This window comes from Falco peregrinus, chromosome 1, assembly GCF_023634155.1.
Source record: "Falco peregrinus isolate bFalPer1 chromosome 1, bFalPer1.pri, whole genome shotgun sequence".
Lineage (NCBI taxonomy): Eukaryota > Metazoa > Chordata > Aves > Falconiformes > Falconidae > Falco > Falco peregrinus.
In genome coordinates, this window is record NC_073721.1 from 13,370,914 (window position 1) to 13,385,518 (window position 14,605).

Genomic DNA, 14,605 nt, shown 5'->3' on the forward strand with positions numbered 1-14,605 from the left:
ACTTGTCAACACGAGTTCCAACTTTATAGCTTTGTGAATTTGCTTATGGTATGCAGAAAGTTCCTGGTTTTGAGCAGTAAGTCCGCTAAAGATAAAATATGAGTTAGCTGAATTCAATGCTGATCTTTCCTTAGATGTTTCTCTAAAATTTGACCTCTAAAAGAGAATACATGCTTCTCTCTGTCAGTCAAATGTACAAATAGCAAATGCATATTAAGATTCCTTGGCTGATCTCCAGAAGTGAGAGAGAGGCAGTCCTCTTTTAAGTAAAGTTTCTGTTTTCTTGATAAGGAGTTCAACATCTGTTTGTAACAGCGGCCAAAATCAGCAAGGTAACATAATCTGAAATGTGAACTTCCTTTGACAACAAGCAAGATGATGACTGTTGAAGCCTGCTAGGGTAGTCTCTGAAGCTGTCCCACCTGTTACAGAGACCCCATTTCTACCCAAATGGGAAAGAGTGAGAAGGCCCAACAGCACTAGCAGCTTAAAAACTGCTGTATATGGGTATTGCCTCAGCTTCAGTTAAGCAAACTCCAACAGTGAGAAGCTCGATGTAGGAGGGCCACTGCTCATGACCTGTTTTTTAAACAGATCTAATGTTGCAGAAAACAATTCTGAAGTATGTCAGAAATCTGGCATTTCAGGATTATTCTACTTAGCCTCTTAGTTACGTAAAGGGAAAAAAAAGCCTCAGACACCACAAAAGCAGCAAACTATGAACCAACACACCCATCACTCATAATCAATCACAGGAATGCCTGTAAGATTTCGAGGCAGTGGAACTTGGTATGACAAAACCACACCCCATAACGTTTTACTAATAGCAATAAGAATAAAAAAGGGTAAGAGCGTTTTGTACCAATCAAACACTGGGCCAGAAGACAAGATGCCCAACAGGCATGTCACTTGGTTATGTTTTCAGTCCCTTGTTTCAATTAAAGCGTTAGTAATAACCATGACCAGACAGATTGTACCAAATAAAACTTGCCTGATATGGTAACTTTTTTCTAATGTATCTTTCTACAACAGATGTCTCTGTAGTTGATGCTGTTTTTTCCTTTTTTCTTAACTTAAACATGGACAGAGAGTAGATCAAATGGCCGTTCCCAGTATGGTATTAAAGACTCACTAGCATACAAAAAGTAGGTTCAGAAATATTTATAAGAAAGATATCGTAGCTGCTTATCATATGCTTTTTATCCCTGAAATATTTGAAATACAGTTTCGCATGCATTAACCTTACCTCAGAATTAGGAAACTGAATGAAACTGTACTGTACTTCAAGCTTTCTCCAGACTGTTTTCATCTGTACTTCCACTTCATTAGTTCAAAGGTGATATTATGGAAATGCATATTTCTATCAATCTGTAAAACAGGAAGATAATTTGACTTAAGAGATATCCAGAGAAACTGTACTGACAGTTCATAGTACATAATGTGAATGGCACATTGCAGATACTGGTATCTGGGATTATGGAAGCCATCTGCTATTATGAGATGCTCCTAGCTAGAAAAAGCTTCTTCCTTAAGGGTCCTGAATCTCGAATACTTGCATGGTTGCAGTATATTTTTAAAATACTGATATTAAAAAGCATTTAAAATTTATTTTATTTATATTGTATCATTATGCACTCATATGATTAAAAAAACAAACCCAGATTTCTATCCTTTGTTTAAATACAGCTTTGTCTTAGATCAACAGTGATGTCAGGGAGGAAGGGTATTAAAAAAGTCTCTATAGCTAGCTTTCCTATGAAAATAAGCCTTTCTGATCTCTCCCAACTACTCTTGGATTCGCCTGGTCTATACCAGCCCAATTTGCAAGCCTCCAGATACCAGGTTTCTCCAATTTTTTTTAATTTTTTTTTTTTTTTTTAAGTCAGCAGACAAGAGGAAGGACACATTGTTGGTGACACCAATGGAAAAAAAAACCCAAAACAACGCACCAGTCAATTTTAATTAAACACCCAAGAATCTTTAAGATTGCAGCTTCACAACAAAAATCCACTGGTATCACCCCATTTGTTCCAGGACACAAGAAACCGCAATATACTGAGAAATAATCAATAGCTGCACACAGGCATGAATACTCCTGGAAGAAAAAGCAAGCCAAGAATTTAGAAAAAAGTCCTGGCAATAGGGTGAGTTTGAATTTTTGTTTGTGTTTTTGAACTGGCATACACCTAAGCACTAGAGGAAAGCACAACACAGGCTCTTAACCGCACAAACAAATTGTGAGCAAGCCTGACCTGTATCGATTCCCGAAGTCTTCAAATTCATTGTGGATAGCTAGGTTGGGCTTATCACCTTTATTATTTAGACTCCATCTTGAGCATACACCACTTAGTGTCAACTATTCCCATTTTATCAGTGTCACAATTTTTGAATGCTTCCATCATCTAAAGCTTTCAAAGAGATCATACAAAAAAATTTCATTTAGAAGTCCCAGTCTTACCACTACAAATGTAACCTTGAAAGTAACACAGGCTTTAACATCAGCAATCCAGTTACACTGTTAAAAACCATACAACCAGTCTCGCCGCATAAAGATGTATTGACTTATTTTTGAATGCCAAGGCTAACAGTACTGGGAATAGGGATGGATAAACCATGCGCCTGTATGATTTCCAGCAGAGGAAGAGGTTCAGCATCCACTTTCTTTCTCTCTTCCTTTCTAAGCATCATAAAGACCTTTACCATTACAAGGTCAGAATACTTCTGTCTCCACGTCCATTTATAAGCACTGTTCCTCACACACTGAGGTTTAATAGTCCTGGTAATAAATAATAAATTTGTGTAAAATGGTAACCCAAAACCATCCTGAATATCAGATAGCACCAGTTCTTAAAGACAACTGTCTCCACTGAGCAGACAGGCTGATACTTGACTTATTTCTTCCATGGTAAAACTGAAAAAACATTCTTGCCACGCAAAAGTATTTGTGGAGATTATTTTTGCTTTTTTAAAGTACAGAATCTGAAAAATATATCCATCTCTTCCTCTCTATAACACCAAGGAACTAGAGTTCATCTTCTGTTGGACTCCAAACGAAACAACTATAAACAGCAAACAGTTGGTGTGCTTTCTGTTTTTACACCACCTCCAATCCCCTGTATTTAGCATCTGATTTATACAAAGGCCAATTTATAGAGGCTGCTTTATAAGGGTGAAGACATTTCCAAAAAATACTAGTTGGATTGTTTGTTTGTTTGTTTTTTAAGTGATGCCCTCCTGGTATTTTTCAAACTCCCAAATCAATGAAATTCTTAGTAACTGTTCATTTCTGTAAGCATTCATTGCATTTCCTGATCCCACTCCCATGTATCAGATATCCAAGCTCTCTTACCAAACAAAATTACTTAAGTGAACTTCCTGATCTGCACGACTCTAGGTACATCTATACTTTAGCATTTAATTCAAATCAGGATTACACTTTTGAAGTCAATCTCCCAAACAACCCTATGTTCCTTGCTTTGCTTTACATTGCAAAGCAGTCTCTAAGTACACAAACCACGTTTCTTTTGAATAAAACTAGATCAGAGAATGAGCTTCAGATGTACATTGTACACGCTCCAACCACTAACAGGAATTCAGCCACACAATCAGACAAGGACCAGCTTGAAATAAAACCCTCACCACCTGTACAGCATGGATGCCAGGTTCTCAGCACCTGACAGATCTGATCCTATTACACCACAGTGCTTGGTAAGGTGGACACAGCCTCTTTCATGACCTTACTGAATTTTTGTGTCAGTTCCAAATTCATCTCTCCTTTTTTTAAAAGGGGAACTGCAAAATCTCTCGTCAGAGATAGGACTGAAGTTAATGATAATTATTAATTTATGTGAGTGACCTAACTGTGTTACTATTTCTTCCATTTCTTCATCGGCATGAGATGCTACTTAAAAACATACCTAATTTTATAAAAATCAATTGACTTAAATATTTATTTTATACAGTTATCCAAAATGCTTAATTATTAATGGATTACTTTTTCAAAATATTTAGTGCCATTCTTGATGGCATCTTCCAGAGAAGTGCTATCAAGGACAAAATAATAAAGTTAATGAATAAATTATTCAATTTAATAGAACCTGGTCTACTACAACGACCACAAGAAGCACAAACAAATTCAAATGTACAGAGCCTCACAGTGCTGGTCACTAGTTACACATTAAATCCAGATTTATCTGGAAATTTTTCCAAGTGTTCTGACAAAATCTGGAATCTTCATATACTAATAACTCAGAAATACCAGCACCCAAACTGGGAAAAGAAAAATCTGAATTACATGAATACACAAATTAAATAGCTAACCCAGAGGACTGTAAATTTTCGGCCATTGGCAAGTCCCAGGGAACAGTCAGAATATCTAAGCTGAGCCGATTTAAACCTCATTCTGTGTGCATGTGGGGAGGGAAGAGCTACCCCACTAGCACAGGGCAGAGGGCAGGAACCAACAGCCAAGAGCAGGACAGACAGGAGGGTCTCAGAGTGGCAAAGCTCAAGTCAGACTGACTTACCTTGAAGAGGAAACTGTACTCAGGCTGTGGATTCCTTTTTCTTGTCTTCCCACTTATCTCTAGATCCTGCTTCCCTTCTATAGCTCCAGTTCCTCCAGCTCCAGGACCACATCCAACTCACTCCCTCACCTGTCTCTTCTTTTGACACTAAAAACTTCCCTGGCACTTGACTCTCCCTGCACTCTGTTCCTCCAATTCATTCCCCCTTTGCCCCAGTTGCCTCACCAGTTTTCAGCTGAATTACTTTATTGATTTTAGATTCCCTCTTCTTGCTACTTGTTACAGTTGGGGAAATATGCCAAAATCTGAGAAAATTGGAGGGGTGGGGTGGGTGCGATATGGAACTTTCACACCTTCAGTATGAATTAGAAATTTCACAGCAGAGTAAGACACCAGAGGTAGATGAAGGGTATTCCTGATGTAGCTATAAACATCCAGTACCCCCACCGATCTATAGCTGAATAAGCACAGCAGCTTTTTACCCCAGAACCAGACAGGAAAGGTTGGCATGCAGGAAATCTGCAATTGCAAGAAGACAGAATGCTCAGGAGGGCTGCACATTTAAATGAAAATTGACTTACCACAGCTTTTCAAAACAGAAGGGTGCCAATGGCAAATCTTTGTGCTATTAGACAACTCTAGCTCAGGTGTGCATTTTAAATGCAAAATTGTATGTATTTACGGAACATAGCCTTGGAAAAGTAACTTTAATTAGAGTAACATAACAGTTAAAGTAATTTAATTGCAATTAAGTACATGATCATACAAGGATTCGTTGGTACAGACTATGGGTTAAATAGTTCTCCATTCACTCCAGCTTCCAGTTACGTCTTTCCTGCTGTTTTACTTCCTTCAGCCACCAGTGCCTCACTTCTGCAGGGTTAGCTGTTCAGCTAATTATACCATTAACCCGATTCATGAAACGGAACTTGTTTTAAAGTTTCTGTAAATTCAGATCATGTCACAGACATGGGCTAGGGTGATACTGTACCAACAGATCAGAAAAAAAACAGGGCAAATAACCTCCTGCATCTGAGATTTGGGGTGGGAGCAAAGTGGAGGAGAACAGCAGGTGATGCTAGCCACCTGTCCCTCTATGCAGTGTCAAGAGTTCCTGGCCAGCTGAAGGCTCTGTTAACCATAGACGGGAGAGGTTTCAGAACCAGAATTATTAATTTTCAGGCAAACTATAGTCCTAAACAAAGTTTTTTGTTAGAAATCTATGCACAAAGAAAATACATTGCAGGTCCTGATAACAGTCTAGAAGATGCTCGAACTAACAGTCTCACGACTACCACTAGAAAATTTATCTAGAGTTGCTGTAAGCTAGAAAAAGTTTGCAAAATAGTGACTATACTGCTTTTAGAAGTCTACTATAGCTGTGAAATTTGAGTGGAATTTTAAAGGGAAAGCAGCCATACCAAATTTCCAAATCCTACTTCAAAATTCATGTCCAAGGATATGAATTTCTTGAGGAAAATCTTTTCAACAAATCTACACGTGAGAAAAACCCCTTATCATGCTGGGAAAAGGAAACATCATACCACCTGCAGTACATTTCAGTCTTGTCTGTAGAACAGTAGGTATATGAGCAAGAACATCTTACTGAACAAACAGCCCTTCCAAATTCAATGGGACTCTTACAAGAAATAAAATTAATTGGCTGAACAAACAATATCATTTTCCAGCCTCTGGACACCAAGTTTTCCAGGTAGCAAGATGGGAAAGAAGAGCCTGAAATATGGTTCAAGCACATTTATCCAATCCTTGTGGCAAACTAGCTCAGAATAGTTCAAAAGTAAAAATACACCTCCATGAAAACTATTTTTTAACATTATTTTTATGTCTGCATTCCCTTGAGTTTTAATAAACAATCACCAAGTTATTCTTGCAAGGTATTAAAAATGCAAGGAGTAACACAATATTCCAGCACTTCATGTCATACCGTTCCTCACATCTGTATTACAGTGGTTTGGCCTTTCTATATATTTGGTCAAAACTCTCAACTTAGTTCAGGATACCTCTTATCTTTCCAGCACTTCCAGGTTGCCCTTGGAAAGCCTAGATTTTGTTTTCTTTATCGATTACTGCATGGAACCTTTATGGCAGAAAAAACTTGTATTCATTTGTGGGAAGGTTTACAGAACTTCAGAAATACTACCTTGGAATACTTTGATGAAACCAAGATACCACATATAAATAATACAGACTTAAACACCAACTGGTCAATTTAAGTACTTATCTAACCTGGCCAGTTGTTTGTGCAGACAGGTAGAACAACCGCCACTGCCATTAATGCAAAATCTCTTGATTGATGATTCATTTCTACTCTGGCAGAAAATACAGGACAAATCCGTACAATAATAATAAAAAATAATAAATATATATACATACAACTGCTTTTCTTTAAGGCAAGTCTTCCTCTTTTTAGGAAAAATTTCTTCTCTATCAGAGGCATGCAACTTTCAATTTTTATTTATTTCATGAACATTATTAGACATAAGTTAAATCAATGGACTAGGCCTAACACATTGACATAATTTTTTTCCAGAAGAGACAGTGGTTCTTCCAGGTCCTTAAAGAACTTGTCTGCTCAGGAGGTATCAGAGGACTCTGCATGTCACATCATTTGGTCCCTTTACACATGAGGAAAGAATCTGTACCCTAGAGCAACCTGACCTTTTTCTTCTGAGGCCTTACAACCATGCAAGCTCACACAGACAGAAGACACCTGAATGGGCAATATCTGAAGGACCGACACACTACTTAAACGGTCAGGCACTCTCCCTGCCCTTGTTACATGTTTCTTTCATCACCTTGAGTTCTGCACTGAGATATATAACACAAAGTCTTCTACACAACCAAGCTCCTGATAAATCATTGCCCCAAGGCATATCTAGAAGTATTAGAATACAAATAAATTCTCAAGTAAGGCAGGACGATGCAGTACCCGACAGACAAGACTGGATGCATCTTCCAGAATGACATGAACCTGCATAAATCACAACGCACCATACTCTCCACAGCATCTAGTAACACAAGGAATTAATTAGTGGGGCCATGTGAATCCAGACATAGACCTTCTTAGACTCCATAATGAAAGTCTGCCCCAGCAGTAGGGCCAGAAAATTCCACCAGGCTTTCACTTTGTCTTGGCAGATAGAATTGCCTATAGTAGAAAGAGTTTAAACCTCCCGATTTCTTAGAGGATACCTTTAATATTTTATTTTGGCATACCTAGCTACATCATCTGGAGTCATCTGAAGGACTCCACAGCCTGCTGTGCTGTGAGAGCAGGCTCCGTGCTCCCAGCGAAGCTGCAGTATTCGTCTCTGTATTCTTACAGGTTCTTTGCCCAGTGAGCCAGTAGAAGCTGAAAAATCAGCTGACGCTCCATACTTTGGGGCTAAAAGTAATCTGACAATAGCTCGTTGTTAAAACAAAAACAGTTATATAGTAGGCCACCCTCAAAGGCAATCCCATCATCCTGCAGCACTGGTGATGCATCAAAGCCAAACAGTTCATTCAGCGTGGAGAGGTCAAGTCAGAATCTGACTTGTCAGGCTTTGTCAAAAAACAACTGGGCTAAAGCCTTTGCTGTCCAGCTCCTTCTTTCATCATACACCACAGCTCTCCAAGTATCCAAAACAGTTCTCTAAAAAGTACTTCTGCTTTCCAAGATAGATCTAAAACTCAGCTGGTTTACCTCAGTGTTGTAGGTACCCAAGTCAAAGCTCCTCCATTTGCAATCTGAAATTCCTCTCAGGATACTGAAGACAGACTGGCCCCCCTATTAAGAGTCTTCTGCTGCTTCTGACATTCCTGGAAACATAAGGCTAGCTGTGATACCATGGACTGATTTCACAAGCCTTCCCGAGGTCGAAAAATTTATCAAAAAATACCTAGGCTCCATGCTATTTAGCCATCAGGCAAATTTCATAGCCAAATTTCACAGTATGCATCAGACCCTCGCTAGACTCTACTCGCCACCTGGCTAATAGGCTGCCTTGCGTGGATGGAAGCAACAATAAAATCTGATCATTTGGCACACAGACCCAGATGCGCGCATTCTTATCGTAATACTGATCCTGGGAATGTTGCCCAGACTTCAATTTCTCTCTGACAAAAGAGCCAAGGAAACCTAGCTCCTGCCTGTCCCACAGGACATATTAGACCACATTCTGATAGGCAATCCTCTTCTTCCTCCCCCTAAAATTCCTGCAAAAGGTCAAGTATTTCTTCAATTTGTCTTTTTACAGAGTAATTCAAAGAGTGAGAAACATTTTCAGGAACTCTTTGATTTTGGGGAAAAAAAAAAAAAAATTAAAAAAATGTTCTGCCACAACTTTAAAGTCCCATGGTCACAGGTACTATGAAAGTTCTACAGAGCAAACAAGATTCCAAAACTGCACTAATGTCCTATCACATTGCCTTACACCTCCGAATGCATGTGTAGGATTAATGTTTGGTTTCTCTGGTTTTTAAATTGAACCATACTGCCATGGGTTGGATGCCAGGTACCCAGCAAAGCAGCTCCTCAGCTGATCAGGGGAGAGAAAACATAACAAAAGGTCCAGGGGTTGAGATAAGGACAGGGAGATCACCCAGCCATTACTGTCACAGGCAAAACAGATTTTACTTTGGGAAAAATTGTTTTAATTTATTACCATTCAAAACAGAGTAGGATAATGAGAAAATAACTAAATCTTAAAAAACCTTCCCCCCCACCCCTCCCTTCTTCCTGGGCTCAACATCACTCCCAATTTCTCTACCTCCTCCCTGCCAGCAGTGCAAGGGGACAGGAACTGGGGGGTGGGGGTGGTGTCCTCGCCCTGCCCTGCTACAGCGTGGGGTCCCTCCCGTGGGAGACAGCTCTCCACAAACCTCTCCAATCTGGAGTCCTTCCCATGGGCTGCAGTTCTGCACATGCTGCCCCAGCCAGGGTCCCCGCGGGGTCACAGCCTCCTGCGGGCACCCACCTGCTCTGGTGTGGGACCCTCCCGGGCTGCAGGTGGGGATCTGCTCCTCCATGGACCCCCACGGGCTGAGGGCACAGCCTGCCTCACCGTGGGCTGCACCGCGGGCTGCGGGGGAACCTCTGCCCCCGTGCCTGGAGCCCCTCCTGCGTGACCTGGGGCTGCAGGGCGGCTGCTCTCACACAGTCTCACTCCTCTCTCCAGCTGAAGTTGCTGTTGCACAGATTTTTTCCCTTCTTACATGTATGTTATCCCAGAGGCACCGCGCTGTTGCTGATCAGCTTGGCCTTGGCCAGCAGCGGGTCCGTCCTGCAGCCAGCTGGCACTGGCTCCATCATCTTCTCACAGAAGCCACCCCTGTAGCCCCACTGGCTACCAAAACTCTGCCTTGCAAACCCAATACACATAGCCAAGCTGAATCATACTAAACACAGCTTGTGGGGTTGGTAACTTCTGACAAGGTACGGAGGTGACAGGAACACATAGCTGGGAATGAGAAAACCTTTCCAAGGAGATCACTGCCTTCAGCAAACCACTAAGTCAGAGCCATCATCTCAACAGCTCTGAACACATGGAAGCATGACAGCATCTTTAAGGAAATCAGGAGACACCTTAGACACATCCCTCCTCCCCAAAAGGTTAAAGGCCTTCACCATGAGCAGACTTATCAGGTAACTTAAGTTTTCTTGCAGAAGATAACGTGGACTACACTAACATTCAAAAGAGTAAAACAACCATCCTGGGGGAACAAACACAACATATGCTGGAGCTCAGAAAATTACTTTTTCATTCAGATATGAGAATACAAACACACCTAGACAATTTTGGCCGTTTGGGCAGCTTTAGTACTAAGAGTCCTTACAATTAATGTCCTTCTAAAAATCATAAAACCACTTCTTTATTAGCTCAAAAGTGTTCCTCCCCAAAAGCAAAATAAACACCTACGTCTCTGTTGTAACTTGGTCTGTCACAACAGAACATTCAAAGCATAAATGCTTTCCCCTATTGGGTCTGACAGACTGTTGAAGGTCGGTCACCATGCATTTTAGTTGTCAGCAATGAGAACTATTTTAAAAGAATATGGAAACCTTAAGGTCCAGAACTCAGCAGCTGGCACAGGGACAGAGCTGAACATTTATTTTTTTTCCCCTGGAGCTGTAAAAATGCACATATTCTATTAAATGGCCTGTAGTGAAACCAAAATTCTATCAGCATTAGAGGCACAAAAGCACAGAATTCTTGCCTCGCTCAATAAAATCTGGTTTAAGTTCTGCTAAAACATATAAACCTTAAAATTTGCATTTGTTTACACCATTGTAAAGTAAAATGAAAGGATCAGTCAACTGTCATTAAATCTTAAAATTGGCAGCAGCTATAAATGCAAGGGAAGCACATTTAGATTTAATTCATGCAGTGTGTATCATATCAGGAACATACAGAAGACCATTCAGATTTATACACAAACCCCTAAATGTAGGCTTCTATTGATATAACCCCTGGTGATTAAAAAAACCACAATGCATAGTTTATTTTCAGTAACTCATTAGTCATTCTTTAATCAACACTAAAATTTTATTAAAACATGTTGCAAAGTGTTTTCCTTCAGACCGGCTACGACTTATCAATACTGCTTTGGGAAAAACTGACTACAAGGATGCTCAAATAGGAAGATGGGGTGGCTTAGAATGCTGCAAAAGATCCATCCATCCTTTGGAGATTCCAGCTGTTGACAATCATCTATATAAGGATATATAAATATATAAAGTTTGGTTCCCAGTAGGCCCATCTATATTCCCCAGAATACAACCTCATTTCTGTGAAATAGTGATAGGACGTTTGGAGAATAACCGAACTCCCCCCCCCAAAAAAAAAGTCTTTAGAGGAAACAAGCAAGCACAGGAGCCTTTTGCTGGCAACAGCTTTTAGCTAAAGATAAAAGACATGACATCCAGTCTCTTGCTCTCTAGAAGTCACTAACTATACAATACTGTGTAACAAAAAGAAAGGCATTTAAAAATATTTCAAATTATTCTAGTCAGCTTGAGAATTCCCTTAGTCCAAGTGTAGCATCTAAAGTTTAGGTATTTCTGTAGTCGATACATTAGATGCTTTTGGATCTAACTTCAGAAAGTCATAACCCGATATTCTTCTAATGAACAATGTTCCACTAAAGGAATGTTCTGGCTTTCAGCAATTAAGTGATGTTACAGAAACAACTGTAATTCTTTGGCAGACAACAGAACTAAATGTTTTACCGTTTTTTTTTGTAATTTCATTGTACCAAAAAACCCCTTCAATATGTCAGGAAAAGTGAAAGAGTGCTTTATAATCCAGAACACCATATGAAATTACCTTGGTAGCATTTGATTTTATCTGATCTCAAGTGGACTGAACTTTCACTCAGCTGTTTAAAAAACCAAGGTAGTACTCTTCCCTGATACAGTAAGACAAATTTATTATTCAGTCAGCTATTATTTCCACCCCCTGAAAACAGAAGTAGTCTTTTTGTTTGCGTAGAAGAAGTTACACATTACAAAAAATATTTACAACAACTCAAAATAAAGATATAATTATGGTATCTTGTACCAGTATGGAAGTCTTGTACTAGGGAATTATTCCTGTATACCTGGTCCCTGAAATTACTTCAAACATTGTTATTTAAAAAAAAAAAAAAAATTAGAAATATTAGAAGAAAAATCCAATGTAATAAAAACAAACCAGATACTGCTAAAGTACCCATTTACTCATTAGTATCTTAAAAAATACGACCATAAAAATTTTCCATCATTACCACCTGCATTATGATACAGAACTCAGTTTGCAAGTCTGAACTCAGGCCACCACAGCCTCAACTTCTGCTTCAGCTGAGGTGAACAGGTTAGAGTAAGGCAATGCTGCATCATATGGGAAGAAACACACACAGGTCATTCAATTTAGAAACTAAGCTGCTCAAAAGTCCTCAGCCATTTTGGCTTTAAACCTAACAATTATACATCCAGAACACTGGAATGTTATACTGCTTTAGTTCTTTGGCCACCAGATCATGGGCCCTTTCAACTCAACCTAAGATGTCTAACGAAAAATTAGTGAAAAAAATTCTACATACAGAAAAGGCCTGAAGGGCACAGACACACACAGGGCAGGAAAATTCAGCACCAAGTTCTTTGACATGATGTATTGTTACCTACATATCCATTCTGGCCTCCTATATTTACTACCAATTTATATATTAAAAGTAATGGTAAAGAATTCCAGTTCATCTCATCTCTAATTCTCTGCTACAAATGCACAGGGCTGCTGGTGCCCTTATGAAGGACCTGAAAGAAACTAAGCCTTTTTTTTTTCTTTTTTTTAATTATTATTTTAAATTGTGGCATATACTGGTGGCGCACCACTCACAGAGAACAATACGCATGTCTACTGGTTAACGGCCCAGGAACAGGTCCATTTTATATAGCAAAACCCACCTTCTCAGAACAAACACTGTAAAAGATGGGCTGTATCCTGGAAAAAAAAGACTTTAAAAAGAATGGCTAAATTAACTGCATAGTTTCTTTAGCCAGGAAGAAGTTTTTGTAAGCAAAGCTCTACAGGCACCAGAGGTGTGCTAACCACCAGAGCTAAAACACACCGTTGTCATCTGCTTAAGCCTGCTAAAAATTCCGACACACTTGGTATTCTGCACATGACTTTAAACACTCTGGCAGTGCTGATGTACACTAACAAACTTAACTGACAGGCACCTTCCTTCAGACACATTTTAATATACTAATATAGAAGTTAAAGCATCACCCTAGGAATTGTGGATGAACAGGGTGATTCAAGATAGACTTGATGAATACAAGTGATTATTCTCTGCTGTACTTGCTGAAGACATGTTACTTAACAGAGATGAGCACAAGGCTCATGAAGGAAGGGGCAAAAGGGAGAAAACAGAAATAAATTCGGTTTTAGCCAATTAAGCATACTTGGGGGAGAAGACTCCTGAAATATGACCATACATTTTAATACAAGCTTTATAGCAAAATACACTCAAAACGAGAAGTCATTTTGTTCTTGGAAGGTACAGAAAGTAGGTTAGACTTCACATTAGAATAACATATAAGCTTTTCCAACAACACTGAGATACACCACCAGGGAAATACGTACATTTGTGATAGATGTATTGTTCAATATTTTTTTTTGTAAATTTCATGTTTATTTTAGTTCTGGAAAGCTTGCCCTGCTGCAAGAAACTTAAGATACTTGACATGTTCACTTTAATGTAACTTCTAACAAAAAAAAGGAAAAAAACCAAAACCCTGACACTAGCAGCTTTTTCTATTTAGTGAAGGCACAAGAGCCAGCAGCTGACATTTGAATCTCATCTTAATTCAAACAGGAAATACACTTTAAAGAGTTATCAATTACAGACTGATTCACCCATGACTCACTGGATTCTCCACTGCGAGAAGACTCCTAAAGGCATACTAGACATACTACAGTAAAATGCATTTATAGCACACTGGGGTAGGCACTTATGTGGGTTTCCTTCTGCCCTCAAGTCCATGAACTGAGAACAGTCTCAAATAGAATTCTTTAAACCTGAAAATGACACACACATCTGCTCAGACTAACCAAGCAGAGCTCCTCACTTCGGGACCACTTTGGATTTAGTGGAGACAGAGATCCATTGCACAGAGCACGGACCATCACAGGAAGATCTTTTATCTTTCCAGCGCTGTCCCATTTGTTGTTAATTAATAATATTTAAACTTTTTAAAAAAAAAACAAAACTTTGAAAAAAATGGAAGTACAGCTATTTCAGATGTATACACTATCACAGCCTGTAGCATTTATGAAAAAGCTAAAACAACTCTTACAGATACACTTTACAATATTAATTATCCTAAGTAATTGCTGCACCATTATTATTTTCTGGGATATTCTAAGGAAAGGAAAACAGCATCCTTGCAAGTTCCCTTATGTATTTCATTTCCTACCCAAGTAAGAGGAGAATACAATTCTTATTTTAACTAAGAAAAAAATGCAAAAACGAGTTCAAATATACAGGTAACCTCTGTCCCTCTCTACACTGAGAATCATCTGTAACGTATTAAACTG

The 14,605-nt window shown here is 39.2% G+C and overlaps 1 protein-coding gene across 4 annotated transcripts in view; it reads right to left on the reverse strand.

The window, feature by feature from the left end:
• Positions 1–14,605, reverse strand: part of BMPR1A (bone morphogenetic protein receptor type 1A) — an 84,373-nt gene that overhangs the window by 42,359 nt on the left and 27,409 nt on the right. For 3 of the 4 annotated variants that reach the window (XM_055790452.1, XM_055790506.1, XM_027785706.2), the window contains one exon: positions 1,247–1,368. The exons of the other annotated variant lie outside the window; for it this stretch is intronic. The gene's annotated coding sequence lies outside the window, so the exon portion shown is untranslated. The remainder of the gene's footprint in view (positions 1–1,246; positions 1,369–14,605) is intronic. 4 annotated transcript variants of the gene reach the window in all.